At 39.9% G+C, this 16,705-nt stretch overlaps 1 protein-coding gene across 23 annotated transcripts in view; it reads right to left on the minus strand.

Annotated features, from left to right (window-relative positions):
• LOC140487166 (eukaryotic translation initiation factor 4 gamma 3-like) overlaps positions 1 to 16,705 on the minus strand; it is a 354,817-nt gene that overhangs the window by 189,697 nt on the left and 148,415 nt on the right. The window lies entirely within an intron of this gene.

The following is a 16,705-nucleotide window of genomic DNA, read 5'->3' on the forward strand; positions in this document are numbered from 1 at the left end:
GCATGAGGTACAGATGGGAACCTAAAACTACAAAAAGGTGAACAATCGGAATGGCATAACTTGGCAAACAAATTTCAATACTGGCAGTCCCGGACTGCAAGTAGGCTCCATTCTGCAGTCCACTCGCAAGTCAATTTGCACCCAAGTTGGAACACAATGCAGGACAACGTAAAGCAGCAGTTCGTTAAGTCCAGGATATGTAAATTTCTTGGGAGTTTAAAATTATACCCTTGTATCACCAAGAAATCATGAGAGAAAGTACAAATGTTCATAAAGCAAGGACCCCATGTATCGGGAAGTTAACTTTTAAATTTATTCAACGAATGAGGGTTTAGTCTGTAGGCTAGCATTAATTACCCATCTCTAACTGCCTGGACAGCAGTTTGTGGATCTGGAGTTACATGTAGGCCAGACAAGACAAGGATAGCAGTTTCTTAATGAACATTAGTGAATTACAAGTGTTTTTTTAATGACAATTCCATTATGCAAGCTTTTTATTCAAGAGCTTTTTGAGTGAATTTTAATTTCATCATTCACTATAGCAGCATTCAAACCCAAGGCTCTAGACCATTAACCTGGAATTCTGGGATACCAGCCCATTGAAATTTATAGCTGAAAATGTGTTGCTGGAAAAGCGCAGCAGGTCAGGCAGCATCCAAGGAACAGGAGAATCGACGTTTCGGGCATAAGCCCAAAATTTATACCTCTCCAAGTGGAAGATCATCCAATTTACATGCGTGGGATTCAAGCTTCAAGACTTAGTTTGAGAAGAACAGTCATTTTCTCTTATTACCAATAAGAAGTGCAGAATCCTAGTTGTCTTAAAACAGTAGATAACCATCTCCAAGAGAGAAAAATGTTGAAGACACAGATAGAAACAGCTCCTTTTTTGTAGCTGGAACAACAAAGGATTACCCGGACAGTATTCCAATCAGACAGCTTTAAAATGTTATACTTCCCCGAACCGCCTGATGAAGGAACGGCGCTCCGAAAGCTAGTGCTTCCAATTAAACCTGTTGGACTATAACCTGGTGTTGTGCGATTTTTAAGACTGGGGAAGGCATACTATAAATACCAAAACCTGCATAGATTTGAGGTACTGGGCAACAAATAATGAAAAGCTTCAACATGAATGGTCACCAACAGGAAAAAGGTTTTCTAAATATTTACCTCAGGTAGTGTCATATTTAGATCAATCAGAAATATTCCAATTGGACAATTAAGTCCTTAGAGAAATTAGCAAGGCCATGATCCCTAAATTCAGACACTGGTCAATTCATTTCATGCTATGCAATGTTTGTTTTTGCTGTTTGATTAAACTTGTTTACATTTCAATAATGGCTGCAATGAACAGTGCTTCATTGGTTACCAAGTATCTTGGCGTCCTCTAAGGTTATAGGATGTGCTTTGTAAATCCAAGTTTTTTTCCTCTGTTGTCAGCCAGGAAAACAGTTTCTTTTATGAATTGTCAACCAACCACAAAAATGGCTGTGCTTGAATATATTGCATCAATATTTTGCAAATGTTGAAATGTCAGATTGGTAGGACAAACAGCAGGTCAAAAAAATATTTTGCATTACCACAACTACTCGCAAGAGCAAGACGTGCACACAAAAACATCACTGATAAAGCAACTAAGTTAACCAAACCATCCATTTTCTAAATTGTTCATAACATCTTTTCTTCACCATTTTTCTTACAAAAACTCATTATTCCAAAGATGTCTGTTATATTCACATTCCATTTGATTGAAAGTAATGAAGTTTACTGCTTCATTTGAAGTATAACATTCATAAGTTACACTACTAAAATAATACAGCAATACGATTAAATTGCAGAATTTTGTCTCCTTAGCCTACTGAGATCTTGTGGTCTCATGGGCATAGATCAAACAAAATCCCACTCACCGTGCAGACAATCATTTACATGAACATTATGGCTAGCCTCAGGATCACCATGGCCAAAGAAGTGGAAATGGAAATACAGTCTAAAAGTTTATTTATTGAATGCTAAAATTAAGTATTTCCATGCAGTTGTTACAAGATGCTCAGTTTAAAACTGCACAAAACGTGTTTAGATTTACGTGACCACATTGTTAGTTTTGAAAGCAGTTTCAGCACTTACATGAAGAACAAACCTTTCAACAACTTTATATGGGCAGGGTTAGCACAACCAGACAGAACTGGACAGCCAACTTCAGGCACACAATACAGTTAGTGTTCTGATCGCACTGGCTAAATCCAGGCTCCGACATTTAGTCACATTTCTGTATATGAATTGGGGAGGGAAGGAGAAAAAAAGAGAGAGTTGAAACTATTGTTCCTTCTGTTACATCTTTCTATTTTTTTCACCTCACCCCCTCCAGTCCAATGCAGACAAGCATCAGGCTTATAGCTAGAAACTGCAGTGTAAAAATCATGCAGGTCACGATGTGGGCGTCTCCACCGAACAAAACATAATGCAGCACTGAAATCGTCAATCGTCAATCATTGCTCTTCTGCATGCTTACAGTACATGCAGTCATTTTTGCGAACAATGAACTAAGATCAAACCTTTGGAAATGTTTGCACTGTTTAAGCTGAAAAGATTAAATTACTACAGAAAAACCATGTTATACGGCACAATGTAGTTAATGTGGACACTCCCTTTTAGTCTTGAAGCTGCTTGCAGTTCTACTGCAGTGCAAATTCAAATGCATGCTTTTAACTATTGATGCAGGGAAAAAGATTACTACACGTTGAACCACTGCATTAGATTTCTTCGCATTAAAACATTCATTCAATTCACAAAGACTTTTTAAACATTACAAATATTAGCACAAACATGAAACTTAAGTAATCACCTTTGAAACAGAATGCAGATAAATTCTATAACTGACAAAAGTATCTTACAATTATACAGTAATCGCTGGGCCTCAGAAACACCGCAAAGCTATTCCACACTCTAGCAACTGTAATCAAGCACAAGGCAACTGAGTAAGCAAACACATTACAGCACCTCACACAGTAAAATCCAACGATTGACAATGACAGTTTTTTTTGATGATACTGGTCAGGCTGCAGTAAACTTCCATAACTTTGAGTTGTCCCACAATTTTTTTCTTACATCTGTCCAAATTGATGCACATCTCTGCAAAAATACTGTGTATTTAGCATTAAATAGTGTGAAAGTCTGAATAGTGTACTTAATGGATCATGATTTGCCATATTCCCAGAATCAATCAGTATACCAAGTTATTTGGGATATAAAATGCAAATATATTTGCATGTTTTCTGAAAGAACTCCTCCAGCTTCAGCACGACGTGTTTATTAAAGAAAGCCTATTTTTATGCTCAGCCATCACCTTCTTTTCAATGGGCAGTATGGTTCGATTATGCAGTTTCTCCCATTTATTGAGCAAGGTTCAAACACTAAGGACTGACGAGATCAAAGCTACTACTTATGGAAAGTATAATCAATGTCTATTCCTTATACACACCTCCATTATTCAGCAGTTCTCCCAGAAATTAATGTCACTTCACTGTTCTTCAGCAAGTCACCACCTCACAGTCAGTAATTTGTTAAGTTCAAGTCCCACTCCAAGACTTGAATACAGACATCACAGTGCACTATTCATTGCAGGATTTTTAGAGAGGGTATATTTTGTATAAGGCCTTCTCAAGTTGATGTAAAATATCCTCAGATAATACTTTCAATAAGAGGCAAGATAGCACGGAGGTCTTGGCCAGCAGTTTTCCCTCAATCAGCATCACAAAAACAGATCTTTGTTGCATTGCTTTTGTGGATCCTGTTTAACACAAATTGGTGACTATGCTTCCCACATTACAATGGTGACTACACTTCACACGTACTTAGGGGCTGCAAAACGCTTTGGAATGTCCAGTCGACAATACCAATAAAACAATAGCAATTCCTTTTTGCTAGCAGTTGGGATTGCTCCCACACACCGAACAAATATTCTAGTGGAAGATATTCTGATAAACCAGTGGTTCAGGTCAATTATACACTCAATTCTGCCCCTTGGAGACTGCTGCTGGAGAAAAGCACTTGACAAATCCAGGGCCAACTTCAGACAAAGTTAATCCTGTTTTTCATTAGCTGTTTATTTTGGCAATATTGAGCAAAATTATTTGACCAACCACTTTCAGGTGTTACAATGACTTTCCCATCATAACAGGAATGGGACTATTCAGTGTTCTTTCTAGTGAGCAGTTCCATTCAAAAGCTCTCCCATGATGAAGCAGCCATGCTAGCCTATAGCAGGACCTGGATTAAAATGTAGGCATGGATTAACAAATGGCAAGGTAACATTCACATCACATAAGAAACATGCACCAAATCGTCAAGGCATCACTACTACCAAATCTCCCCCATTAATACCTCAAAAGAGTCTACTAATGTGAAAGTTTACTGGACAAGCAACAGTGGTTACACAGAAGGGCACAGCGTGGAAAGAAAAAGTACCTCACCTCTCGATGACTCAAAGTCTCTCTAGGATATATAAGGCTTCAGTTCTTAATAATAGAAGGAAAATTGCAGATGGGTGGAGGTCATTCAGCTAATTGTGCCTGTGCTGACCCTCTCAGAAAAGCAATTTGTGTAGTATCATGCCACTGCTTCTTCCCCCTGAGCCTTGCAGTTCTTTTTTCCCTTTCCAGATAATAAACATTTTTGAAACCACATTTGAACCGAGCTGCACTGCATATTTAAAGTCAGTGGCTTCCAGATCCACACCAACTACTGCCGAACAAGGTATTTCCTCAAGTTGCTGCTGTTACTTTTGCTGAGAAGTCAGGATGTTTCCTCATTTAGGGGCACTCCATTTTAGATTGAAACCAGGCTCTTTTCAGTATGGGAAGAAGATAGCAGCAAAGTTGTTACAACTATATAAAACTGAAAAGAGTGGCTAAAGCGGATATAGGTCCCTTGTGGGGTGAGAAAGAGGAATTAATACTGGGTAATGCTGAAATGGCTGAAGCCTTGAACAGCTATGTTGTGTCAGTCTTCACAGTGGAGGATGTGCCTAACATGCCAAGAAATGATGGTAAGGATACAATGGGCTGAGGGCCTCAATTCAATTGTTATCACCAAAACTAAAAATCACCCAACACCAGGTTACAGTCCAACAGGTTTAAATGGAAGCCCTAGCTTTCGGAGCACTGCTCCTTCATCAGGTGGTTGCGAAGGAACAGCGCTCCGAAAGTTAGTGCTTCCAATTAAACATGTTGGACTATAACTTGGTGTTGCGTGATTTTTAACATTGTACCCCCCAGTCCAACACCAGCATCTCCAAATGATCACTGAAGGGATAGCGTTGAGCATACTTGAGGGTCTAAAGATAGGTAAGTCCCTTGGTCCTGAAAGAATGCATCCCAAGGTGCTGAAAGAAATGGTGGAAGTTATACTAGATGAGTTAGTGGTAATTTACCAAAATTCACTAGACGCCGAGCAGGCCCAGTGGACTGGAAGACAGTGAATGTCATAGTGAGGTTTAAAAAAGGGTGTAGGCAAAAGGTAGGTAACTATAGGCCAGTTAACGTAACATTTGTAGTTGGGAAAATGCTGGAGGCAACCATTAAAAAAGTAGTAATGTGACATCTGGATGGAAAGGGTTCCATCATGCAGACACAGAATGGATTCAGGTAGGGAAGGTTCATGTTTGACAAACTTACTGGAGTTCTTTGAGGATGTAAGAAGCGAGATGGATGGAAGGGAACAAGTGGATGTTATATACTTGGATTTCCAGAAGGTGTTCGATAAGGTGCTGTATAAAAGACTCATCATTAAGATGAGAATGCATGAAGTTGTGGGGAATACACTAGCACAGGCAGAGGACTTAACAGAAAGCAGAGAGTTGGGAATAATAGGTGTTTCTCTGGTTGGAGATCAGTGGTGAGCAGGGTGCCACCAGCTTCAGTGTTAGGCATGCAACTGTTCATGCTATACATAAATGATGTGGAAGAGGAGACAGAGTGTAACGTATTCAAGTTTGCTGATGACACTAAATTGAGTGGAAAGGCAAACTGTGCAGAAGATGTGGAGGATCTGCGGAGAGTTTTAGATAGGTTAAATGAGTGGGCAAGGGTCTGGCATTTGGAGAACAATGGTATGTGAGGTTATCCACTTTGAAGTAAAAATAGTAGGTCAGAGTATTATTTAAATGGTGGAAGATTGAAGCATGCTGTTGTGCAGAATCACTTAGGAGTGTTCATACATGAATTGCTAAAAGTTGATTTGCAGGTGCAATGGGTAATCAGGAAGACAAAGGGAACATTGGCTTTCATTGCTGGAGGGGTTGAATTTAAGAGCAGGGAAGCTCTGCTGCAATTGTACAAGGTGTTGGTGAGGCCGCACCAAACTATTGTGCACAGTTCTGGTCTCCTTACTTCAGGAAGGATATATTGGCTTTGGAGGCGGTGCAGAGGAGGTTCACCAGGTTGATTCCGGAGTTAAGGGAGTTACCCTATGAATACAGATTGAGCCAATTCTACTTTCTAGAATTAGAAGACTGAGAGGGGATCTTATAGAAACAAATAAAATTATCAAAGGGACAGATAAGATAGAAGCAGGCAAGTTGTTTTCACTGGTGGGTGAGACTAGGACTAGGGAACATGGCCTCAAGGCCTGGGGGCATAGACTTAGGACAGGGATAAGGAGGAACTGCTTTTCCCAGAGAGTAGCGAATCCACGGAATTCTCTGCCCAAGGAAGCAGTAGAGGCAGCTTCATTCAATATATTCAAGACATAGTTGGATGGTTTTTTGCACGGTAGGGGAATTAATGGTAATGGGGATAAGACAGGTAAGAGGAACGTCAACGATGGATAGCCATGATCTTAATGGATGGCGGAGCAGGGTCGACAGGCCAAATGGCCCTCATACGCCTACTCCTGCTTCTATTATGATGAAACTATGAAAGTTATAGGACTAGAAGCAGGCCATTCCAGCGTGCCCTACCATTCAGTATCAACACAGTTGATTGAAACTTCACTGTCTTTTGCTCACCCCATCCCCATAATCCTGTACACCACCAGTAATCAGAAAGCCATCGATTTTCACCTTAAACATATGCAAAGACTGAGCTGCTATAACTTTTTGCAGCCGAAAATTCCAAAGGTTCACAACCCTCTGAGAATTCTCATCACACACTTAAGTGGCACAGTTCTTGTCTTATAATTGTGTCCCACAGTTCTAGACTCCCTGTCCAGGGCAAATATCTGACCTGCATCAATTCTGTCTATCCCTCTGAGCATTTTGTAAGTTTCTTTGAAATCACTTCTTATCCTTCAAAGCTCAAGAGAATACAGGTCTATTTTGTCCAATCCCTCTTCAGAGGACAGTGGAAATAAGTTACAACCAGTTACAAAGCCTCTTGATTTAGAGACATCACCAGCTTCCTTCATCACTGTCAAGCCCTGCAATTCTCTACCTAACACTGTCAAAAGAGTATCACTAATAGCAAACTGTGGGGATTCAAGGGAATGTCCAACAGTAATTCAAATCCTTATAACTTTTACGAGCAATTCCCAGATTTGTATCTTGAAAATTACAAAACATGTGGCAGAAGGGTGTTTTTTAAGTTATGCACAAAATTCTCATTTGAAGTGAAAACAAAAATCCCATCTGTTTAATTTATTCCCACCAACGTACTGAACAGTTTTCTAAAAATATATTTAATGTGGTCAACAATACCTAACTGAAGACCCCAACTATTTCAAGCCAGACCTCGGCCTCATAATACACAAATATTTGCAAGACCACATCTTTTTGGAATTTACAAGACTGCAGTGTGTACCATCTTCAATTCGACATATTGCAATGTAGAAACTACATTGGTGTTAATTATAATTAAACCTTACCATGCCCTGCTTTATAAAGAAAGGAAAAATATACACTATGCTTCTAGAGACAGCCAGTTCCTTTAAGGTCTCAAAGTCTAATAATAAGTAGATAGAGTCTAAAGTTATTAAGGGTTTAATGCCAGTTTATCAAACATTGATGCAAATTCAAATTTGAGACTACCAACTTCATGTCGACACTTTTATAGCAAATAATATAACATATCAGATATAATGGAAATATATATTTCCTACTAGAGTTCATGGTGGCTGAGGTGGTTCCAGTTTTCAGACTAAGGACTGTGGCAAATGCCCCAAAGAGTAAAGTAACAAAAAACTATTCTAAAAAGATTCAATACTGGACAAAACTATCCACCATTGTATAAATTTAAAACAGTTTGTTGTCTTTGCAGGTTTTGTGGTTTCTTTGGCAGTACATTAAGTTTGGTATAATGCTAAATAAATTCAACAGGAATGTTTGTTGAGCACAGCTAAAATAGTGTTAATCAAAAAAGTGCTACATTGATTTTCAAAATACCAATTTAGTGTGGCATACCATCAAAATATTAGTTAAAAATCAGAGCACCACTTGGTAAAATCACAGTAAGGCTCAGTGCAAGGTCAGTTATCAGTGTCAAAAATAAATTGCATAATTCAGTAAATTTAGAGGTAAACATTTGCAAATGTGTGCTGATGGTGGTGAGGAGGGGGTGGAACTTGCAGAAAAACAAAATGCCCAACAACTGCCAAATGAAATAAGTCAGTAGACACCAACCTCCCACAAATAATATGTCACTTCTAAGAGTGCTGCTTCAAATCAAAATGATTCTGTGCTAGGATAGGAAATGGACGTTGTCCTCTAACATTCCAACCTTATTTAAATTTTAAACACATCTAGGTGTGAAAATACTTAAATCAATAATAAACTCAATGGAGAAATTTAACAAATGCATAAAACAATTACATCTGTTTGAACCCACAACTTTGACTCAAATGTCAACATGATTCTGTAGATACCATTTTATCTAGATCAGTTTTATTATGTTTCCCTCTAATTACTTATTAAGTAGACACAGTCAAAATCAACTAGTCAAGTATAAGTGGGACTAAGTGTGAAAAGAAACTTCATTTGTTTAAATAGAACTTTACAGTGGTCAAACACCACTCAGGACTCTTCCCCCACAAGTTTCCCCTCAGTTCAAGCTAGTTACTTTCAAACAGAAAATAGCATTCTTTCAATGGTGAGACTCAATTTGTGATCCTAAACCACCAATATAATTAGGCCATTTAAAAGGAGAGCCCCCATACAGTGTCCAGAAGTGCTCTTTCAAAAAAGAAAGCTCACATTGAATTTTTCCTCCTTTGCTTCTTTATTTGTGATAGCTCAATGTATCTTTGGATAATTTGGGTAATGTTATTATGACCAGTCTTCATCGTTTCTTTTCTCAAATTAGCTCATATACAGTATTTGATCCAGTGTTGTCCATCAATATCTGGATCTAATCTAAAAAAACTAGAGTGTCACAGATGTTAGGGGTAGATTCTTTACTCAGCGAGTCGTGAGTTCACGGATGCCCTGCCAGTAGCAGTGGTGGACTCTCCCTCTTTATGGGCATTTAAACGGGCATTGGATAGGCACATGGAGGATAGTGGGCTAGTGTAGGTTAGGTGGGCTTGGATCGGCGCAACATCGAGGGCCAAAGGGCCTGTACTGCGCTGTATTTTTCTATGTTCTACGTTCTATGTTCTATGTCCTAACAAATAGGCAGAAAAGAAATATTACAATATCAGGAGTTAACTACAGATACTGATGAACAACACTGGATAAAATACTGTATATGAGCTAATTTGAGAAAAGAAACGATGAAGACGGGTCATAATAACGTTACCCAAATTATCCAAAGATACATTGAGTTATCACAAATAAAGAAGCAAGGACCTGATTTCTGCATTTAGATCTGCTTTATCTATCAATATTTAGAATCGTTAAGGAAGAACCTGTGTTGAACTGAAATGTTAAAGAGTTAATTTGTTCTGCTGACCTGCAAGAAATTGCATGTCCAGAGGGTAGGGTGTTATGTCCTTGTCTTGCAGGTAAAATGTAAAAAAAACTTTTACATTGTCATCTTCTACTCAGAATCAATAAGAACACTGCAATTAAAATTCTGACCACAGCTAGTTAAAAAGTGATTTACAACAGATCTGGCCATTAAGGGATGATTTACATTACATTGTTTCTGGAGACAATCTAGTCACTGCATTGTGTCTTGAGTGGCTTTGTGACTGTGGGGGAGTGGCTGGGGGGGGGGTTGTCTTGTGGGCATTACTGACTGTGATGTGAGATTTTGTATAAAGGAAGGACTGTTTCCTTTGTTCAGAGAGCTTCCCTGGACACGCTTTGCAGGCATTGCAAACAGTGGTAAGTGATCTGCCAAAACTTGTACTTGCTTAATAAAATTTTGGTTGTTCACAGAAGTTGGCGTGTTGCAGTTGCATCAAGTACATAGAACGCTACAGCACAGTACAGGCCCTTCAGCCTTTGATGTTACGCCGCCCTGTGAAACCAATCTGAAGCCCATCAAACCTACACTATTCCATTCTTGTCCATATGCCGATCCTATTCCACTTAAATGCCCGTCAAGTTAGTGAGTCTACAACTCTTGCAGGCAGTGCATTCCATGCCCCTACTACTCTGCATAAAGAAACTACCTCTGACATCTGTCCTATATCTATCACCCCGCAAATTGAAGCGATGCCCCTTCACGCTAGTCATCACCATCCTAGGAGAAAGGCTCTCACTGTCCACCCTCTGATTATCTTGTATGTCTCAATTAAGTCACCTCTCGACCTTCTTTCCTCCAATGAAACCAGCAGTTAAGTCCTTCAACCTTTTTGTGTAAGACTTGCCCTCCATACCAGACAATATCCTAGCAAATCTCCTCCGGACCCTTTCCAAAGCTTCCTCATCGTTCCCAATGTGCGGTGACCAGAATTGCATGCAATACTCCACATGCGGCCCCATCAGAGTTTTGTACAGCTGCAGCATAACCTCGTGGTTCCAAAATTCGATCACTCTACTAACAAAAGCTGATACATCTAATGGCTTCTCAACAGCCCTATCAACCTGTGTAGCAACTTTGAGTGTATACGAATCTCAACAAAAATAACAGAACCGCATCTTAGGAAATGGGTACGACATCATGTAAGGGTGCGAGGGATATGAAACAATGAATGACAATTAGGGCTTAAGGTAAAAGTGGAAGAATGAAAACAAAGATAATGCTGCATAATAAAAAAAATTCTTAGTGTAGTTTACACATCATGTTTTGGAACACAAAAAGCCTTAGAAATGGGTCAAATATATATTGCAGAAGACCTAGCTTATTGAATTATCATCTTCTCATCCAGTTTTTTTCTTTAAGATATTCATGAAAATGCAGCCCCAATAACACTTCACAAAATTCAATGTCTTATACAAGGTTCAAGAAGGCACCAGCAGGTAAGAATTTGGTTTGAAGTGCTTCTACTTCAATGCCAGGAGCATCCGGAATAAGGTAGGTGAACTTGCAGCATAGGCTGGTACCTGGGATTTTTATTTTGTGGCCATTTCAGAGACATCGGTAGAGCAGGGACAGGAATCTGGATTAGTGGTGCTGGAAGAGCACAGCAGATCAGGCTGCATCCAAGGAGCAGCGATATCCACGTTTCGGGCAAAAGCCCTTCATCAGAAATAGTTATTGCAGGTTCTGGGATTTAGATGTTTCAATAAGAACAGAGAAAATGGTAAAAGAGGGGGTGGTGTGGCACTGTTAGTCAAGAAGAGTATTATGGTTGCAGAAAGGACATTTGAGGACTTGTCTACTGAGGTAGTATGGACTCAGATTAGAAACAGGGAAGGACGTCACCCAGTTGGGAGTTTTCTACAGGTCTCCGAATAGTAGAGGATAGGATAGCATAGCAAAGATGATCCTCGATGGGAGCAAGAGTGACAGGGTTGTTATGAGGATGTTCAGCTTCCCAAATATTGACTGGGAATACTATAGTTCAAGGACTTCAGATGGGTCAGTTTTTGTCCAATGTGTGCAAGAGGGTTTTCTGACAGTATATAAACAGGCCAACAAGGGACGAGGCAACATTGGATTTGGTACTGGGTAATGAACCCGGCCAGCTATTAGATTTGGAGGTAGGTGACCACTTTGGTGATAGTGACCACAATTTGATTAGGTTTAGTGATGGAAAGGGATAAGTATATACTGCAGAGCAAGAGCTACAGCTGGGGGAAAGGCAATTATGGTTTAATTAGACAAGATTTAGGATACATAGGATGGGGAAGGAAACAAGTGAAATGTGGAGCTTATTCAAGGAACAGCTACTACAGGTCCTTGATAAGCATGTTCCCAGCAGGCAGGGAGGAAGTTGTCAAGTGCAGGAGCCGTGGTTTACTAAAGAAGTTGAATCTCTTCTCAAGAGGAAGGAGGCGACTTATGTTAGGATGCAATGTGATAGTTGAGTTAGGGCACTTGAGAGTTACAAGTTAGCCAGGAAAGACCTAAAGAGAGAGCTAAGAGAAGCCAGGAGGGGACATGAGAAGTCATTGGTGGATAGGGTCAAGGAAAACTCTAAGGCTTTCTATAGCTTTATCAGGAATAAAAGAATGACTAGAGTAAGATTAGGACCAGTCAAGCATAGGAAGTTTTGCGTGGAGTCAGAGGAGATAGGGAAGTGCTAAATGAATACTTTTTGTCAGTATTCCCAATAGAAAAAGACAAGGAGAATACTGAAATACAGGCTACTAGACTAGATGGGATTGAAGTGCATAAGAAGGTGGTGTTATCAATTCTGGAAAGTGTAGAAACAAATAAGTCTGCTGGGCCAGATGGGATTTATCTTAGGATTCCCTGGGAAGCCAGGGAGGAGATTGCTGAGCCTTTGGCTTTGATCTTTACGTCGTCGTTGTCTACAGGAATAGTGCCAGAACACTGGAAGATAGCAAATGTTACGCCCTTGATCAAGAAGGGGAGTAGAGACAACCCTGGAGATTATAGACCAGTGCGCCTTACTTCGGTTGTGGGTAAAGTGCTGGAAAGAGTTATAAGAGATAGGCTTTGTAATCACCTAGAGAGGAATATGTTGATTAGGGTTGGTCAACATGGTTTTGTGAAGGTTAAGTCGTGCCTCACAAACCTTATTGAGTTCTTTGAGAAGGTGACCAAATAGGTGTATATGGATTTCAGTAAGCTGCTTGATAAGGTTGTCCACAGTAGGCTATTGCAGAAAATACGGAAGCATGGGATTGAGGGTGATTTAGCAGTTTGGATCAGAAATTGGTTAGCTGAAAGACGACAGAGGGTGGTGGTTCATGGGAAATGGTCATCCTGGAGTTCAGTTACTCGTGGGGTACTGCAAGATCTGTTCTGGGTCCATTGTTGATTGTCATTTATATAAGTGACTTGGATGAGGGCCAAGAAGGATGGGTTAGCAAATTTATGGATGACACTAAGGTTGGTAGAGATGTGGATAGTGCCGAAAAATGTTGTAGGTTACAAAGAGACATAGATAAGCTGCAGAGCTGGGATGAGAGGTGGCAAATGGAATTTAATGTGGAAAAATGTGATGCGATTCACTTCGGAAGGAGCAACATCAATAAAGAGTACTGGGCTAATGATAAGATTCATGGTAATGTAGATGAACAGAGAGATCTCAGTGTCGAGGTACACAGATCCTTGAAAGTTGCCAACCAGGTTGACAGGGCTGTTAAGAAGGCATACAGTGTGTTAGCTTTTATTGGTAGAGGGTTTGAGTTTCAGAACCATGAGATCATGTTGCAGCTGTACAAAACTCTGGTGCAGCCACATTTGGAATATTGCATACAGTTCTGGTCACCACATTATAGGAAGGATGTGGAAGCTTCGGAAAGGGTTCAGAGGAGATTTATTGGGATGTTGCCTGGTATGGAGGGAGTGCCTTACGAGGAAAGGCTGAGGGACTTGAGGCTGTTTTCTCATTAGAGAGAAGGTTGACAGGCGAATTCATTGAGACATATAAGATTATCAGAGGGTTAGATAGGTTGGACAGTGAGAGCCTTTTTCCTCAGATAGTGATGGAGAGGACATAGCTTTAAATTTAGGGCTGATAGATACAAGACAGACGTCAGAGGTAGTTTCTTTGCTCAGAGAGTAGGAGGGGCATGGAATGCACTGCCTGCGAGTTGTAGACTCACCAACTTTAACAACATTTAAATGGTCATTGGATAGGCACATGGATGAGAATGGAATAGTGTAGTTAAATGGGCTTCTGATTCGTTCCACAGGTCGATGCAACATCGAGGGCCAAAGGGCCTGTACTGTGCTGTAATGTTCTATGTCATATTCTGCTAACAATGGTACTGCAAAGTGTCAAGCATGTTTTACTAAGTTCTGGCACTATAATAATACAAGTTGGTGTACTACAGCAGCTGACACAAACTATATCTTCCAGGAAAAATGTTGACAAAGTATTGTCCTCCCTATTCTTCTTCATAAGCCTTATTCAGTCTGACCCTAGTACTATGAGTAGATGTATAGCTGTATAGTCAATACAAGAGCAAATGAGATAGCAAAATCATCTTGATACAGAAGGATATCATGGCCAGAAAGTTCTTCCCACAGAAAGTGATGAAGGCAGAGATGATTACATCTTTTAAGGGAAAAGGTTTGAAAGAGAGGTAAATATACACCTAGCAAGAGAGAGCGAAGTGCCGGAAAGTGTTTTACTTTTCTTGTTTTTGGGGGTGGGGTGAGGTGAAACAGTACAGGTATGGCTTTTCCTGACATAGAACTTCATAGATGGATAATAAAAGTCTTTCTGTGTTCTGTGCCAGCAACATAAATAATATTCTCAAAAAACAAAATCCCTGTAGCACAATTGTGAACTTTCTACTTACTACAGTCATGCTTATAATTGTGAAGCAGCTAAAAGTATGCTGAAACATGAACAAAAAGAGAAAACACCAGAGAAACTCAGCAGGTTTGGCAGAAACTATGGAAAGACAAACAGCATTAAATGTTGCAGGTCCAATATAATCCTTCTTCAGAACAGAACCTCCAGTTCTTAACAGGAATCATATCAGACTTGAAATACTGACATGTTGTGTTTCTTCAGCATTTTCCAATTAGATTTCAAATTTCAAGCATCTGCAGTATTTTGGTTCTTATCAGAATCATGAAGAGTTTGATGACAGAGATTTGGATCATTCAAAATATTGCAATGATAGCTGAATGCAGTTTGGTTGGAAACCAGGTGACCTCATCTGAATTCAAACCTAGAGCATCAGAGGTGAAAGGAAAAAGAATACAAGCATACTTACTGCACCAGCCAACACCATATGCAGGAGGATAAAAAACACATTTTTATACTAAAAATCTGTCAACTGCCATTTTAAACTTGAGGAGTTTGCTAACAACCCCAAAACATTTAACATAAAGTTACTCTCCAATGCTCCTTTTTAAATCTGCAACAAAATTCAATATTGGTGAATTACAAATCAAACAAGGCTAGCTTTACATACTTTTTTTCCATAGAATCCCTCGTGTGGAAGCAGACATTCAGCCATCCAAAAAGCTTCCCACCCAGACCCATCTTATCCCCGAGACCCTGCATTGCCCACGGCCAACCCATCTAGCCTGCACATCCCTGGACACGACTGGCCATGCTAAATTGCCCATTGACCTAACCTGCCCATCTTTAGGCTGTGGGAGCAAATTGCAGCATCCGGAGGAAATCCACGCAGACACAGGGAAAATGTGCAAATGCCATACAGACAGACGCCCAAGGGTGGAATCAAACACAGGCCCCGGGCAGTGTAAGGCAGCAGTGTAAACCACTTAGCACACTGTGTTGCCCCTGTTTGAGGCATGTGGGACTTGATTGCAGACCTTCTGGCTCCAAGGTGGATGCTACTACTGTGCCACAAGTGTCAGGTTTGTATGAGGTTATGAACTGGAAACCTTTCACATGTTGGGTAAATGCAAGAACCACTACAGTACAGAAACACAGCTTTGCCAGATTTAAGGTTACAGAAAAGTGGATTGAAGATGAACAGGGGCTGGTACTTATTGACAGCTGTCAGTTCCACAGACAGTGCACCACAGGAAAATGCAAGTTGCCACATAAACATCAAAGAAACACTGCTGCTAAGTACCCCAATTCCTCCCAATCTATGTAACAAAGGACTAATAGTTTGCAATTTCTGGGCAGATATTAGCAGCTTTGAGTATAGGTGCTTTATTAATTGGGAACCAGCAATGAAACCCCTGGGATTAGAGACAATCACAAAGAGGCACATGGAGAAAATGCCACTTCTTTCACCAAAAGAAAGGAGGTTGGAATGAATTGTTCAAGGTGATGAGCATGCTTTGAAAATACAAGAAGAAAGACTGAATCTGTAAGGACTATATTCACCTGAGTTTAGATGGGATGGGAGGGGTAGTCTCATAGAAACCTATAAAATTCTAACAGGACTACACAGGACAAATGTAGAACGATGCTGATGATGACCAGGAGTCCACAATAAGGACTCACAATCTAAGGATATCGGTTAGGCCATTAAGGATTCCATGACAACTTTGTTAACAAATAATCAGAATTGCAAAATAACTTCAGCACTTTTTCAAAAACTCATCAAAATCAAGGTCAAAACATATATGGTGCAATTTTTCTTATATTGCTCTAAATACTAGCTTTCTTGTATGCACCATACATTAAAATGAAAAGGTGCATAATTAAGATAATTAACAAAGAGTAAGAACATTATGTAAGAACATTATACTCATCCTTAAATAGAAATTCATGGAACCTCCTACATTACAGCTGACATATACATTTAGTTACT

The sequence above is a fragment of the Chiloscyllium punctatum genome, chromosome 16, assembly GCF_047496795.1.
Source record: "Chiloscyllium punctatum isolate Juve2018m chromosome 16, sChiPun1.3, whole genome shotgun sequence".
In the NCBI taxonomy this organism is placed as follows: Eukaryota; Metazoa; Chordata; class Chondrichthyes; order Orectolobiformes; family Hemiscylliidae; genus Chiloscyllium; species Chiloscyllium punctatum.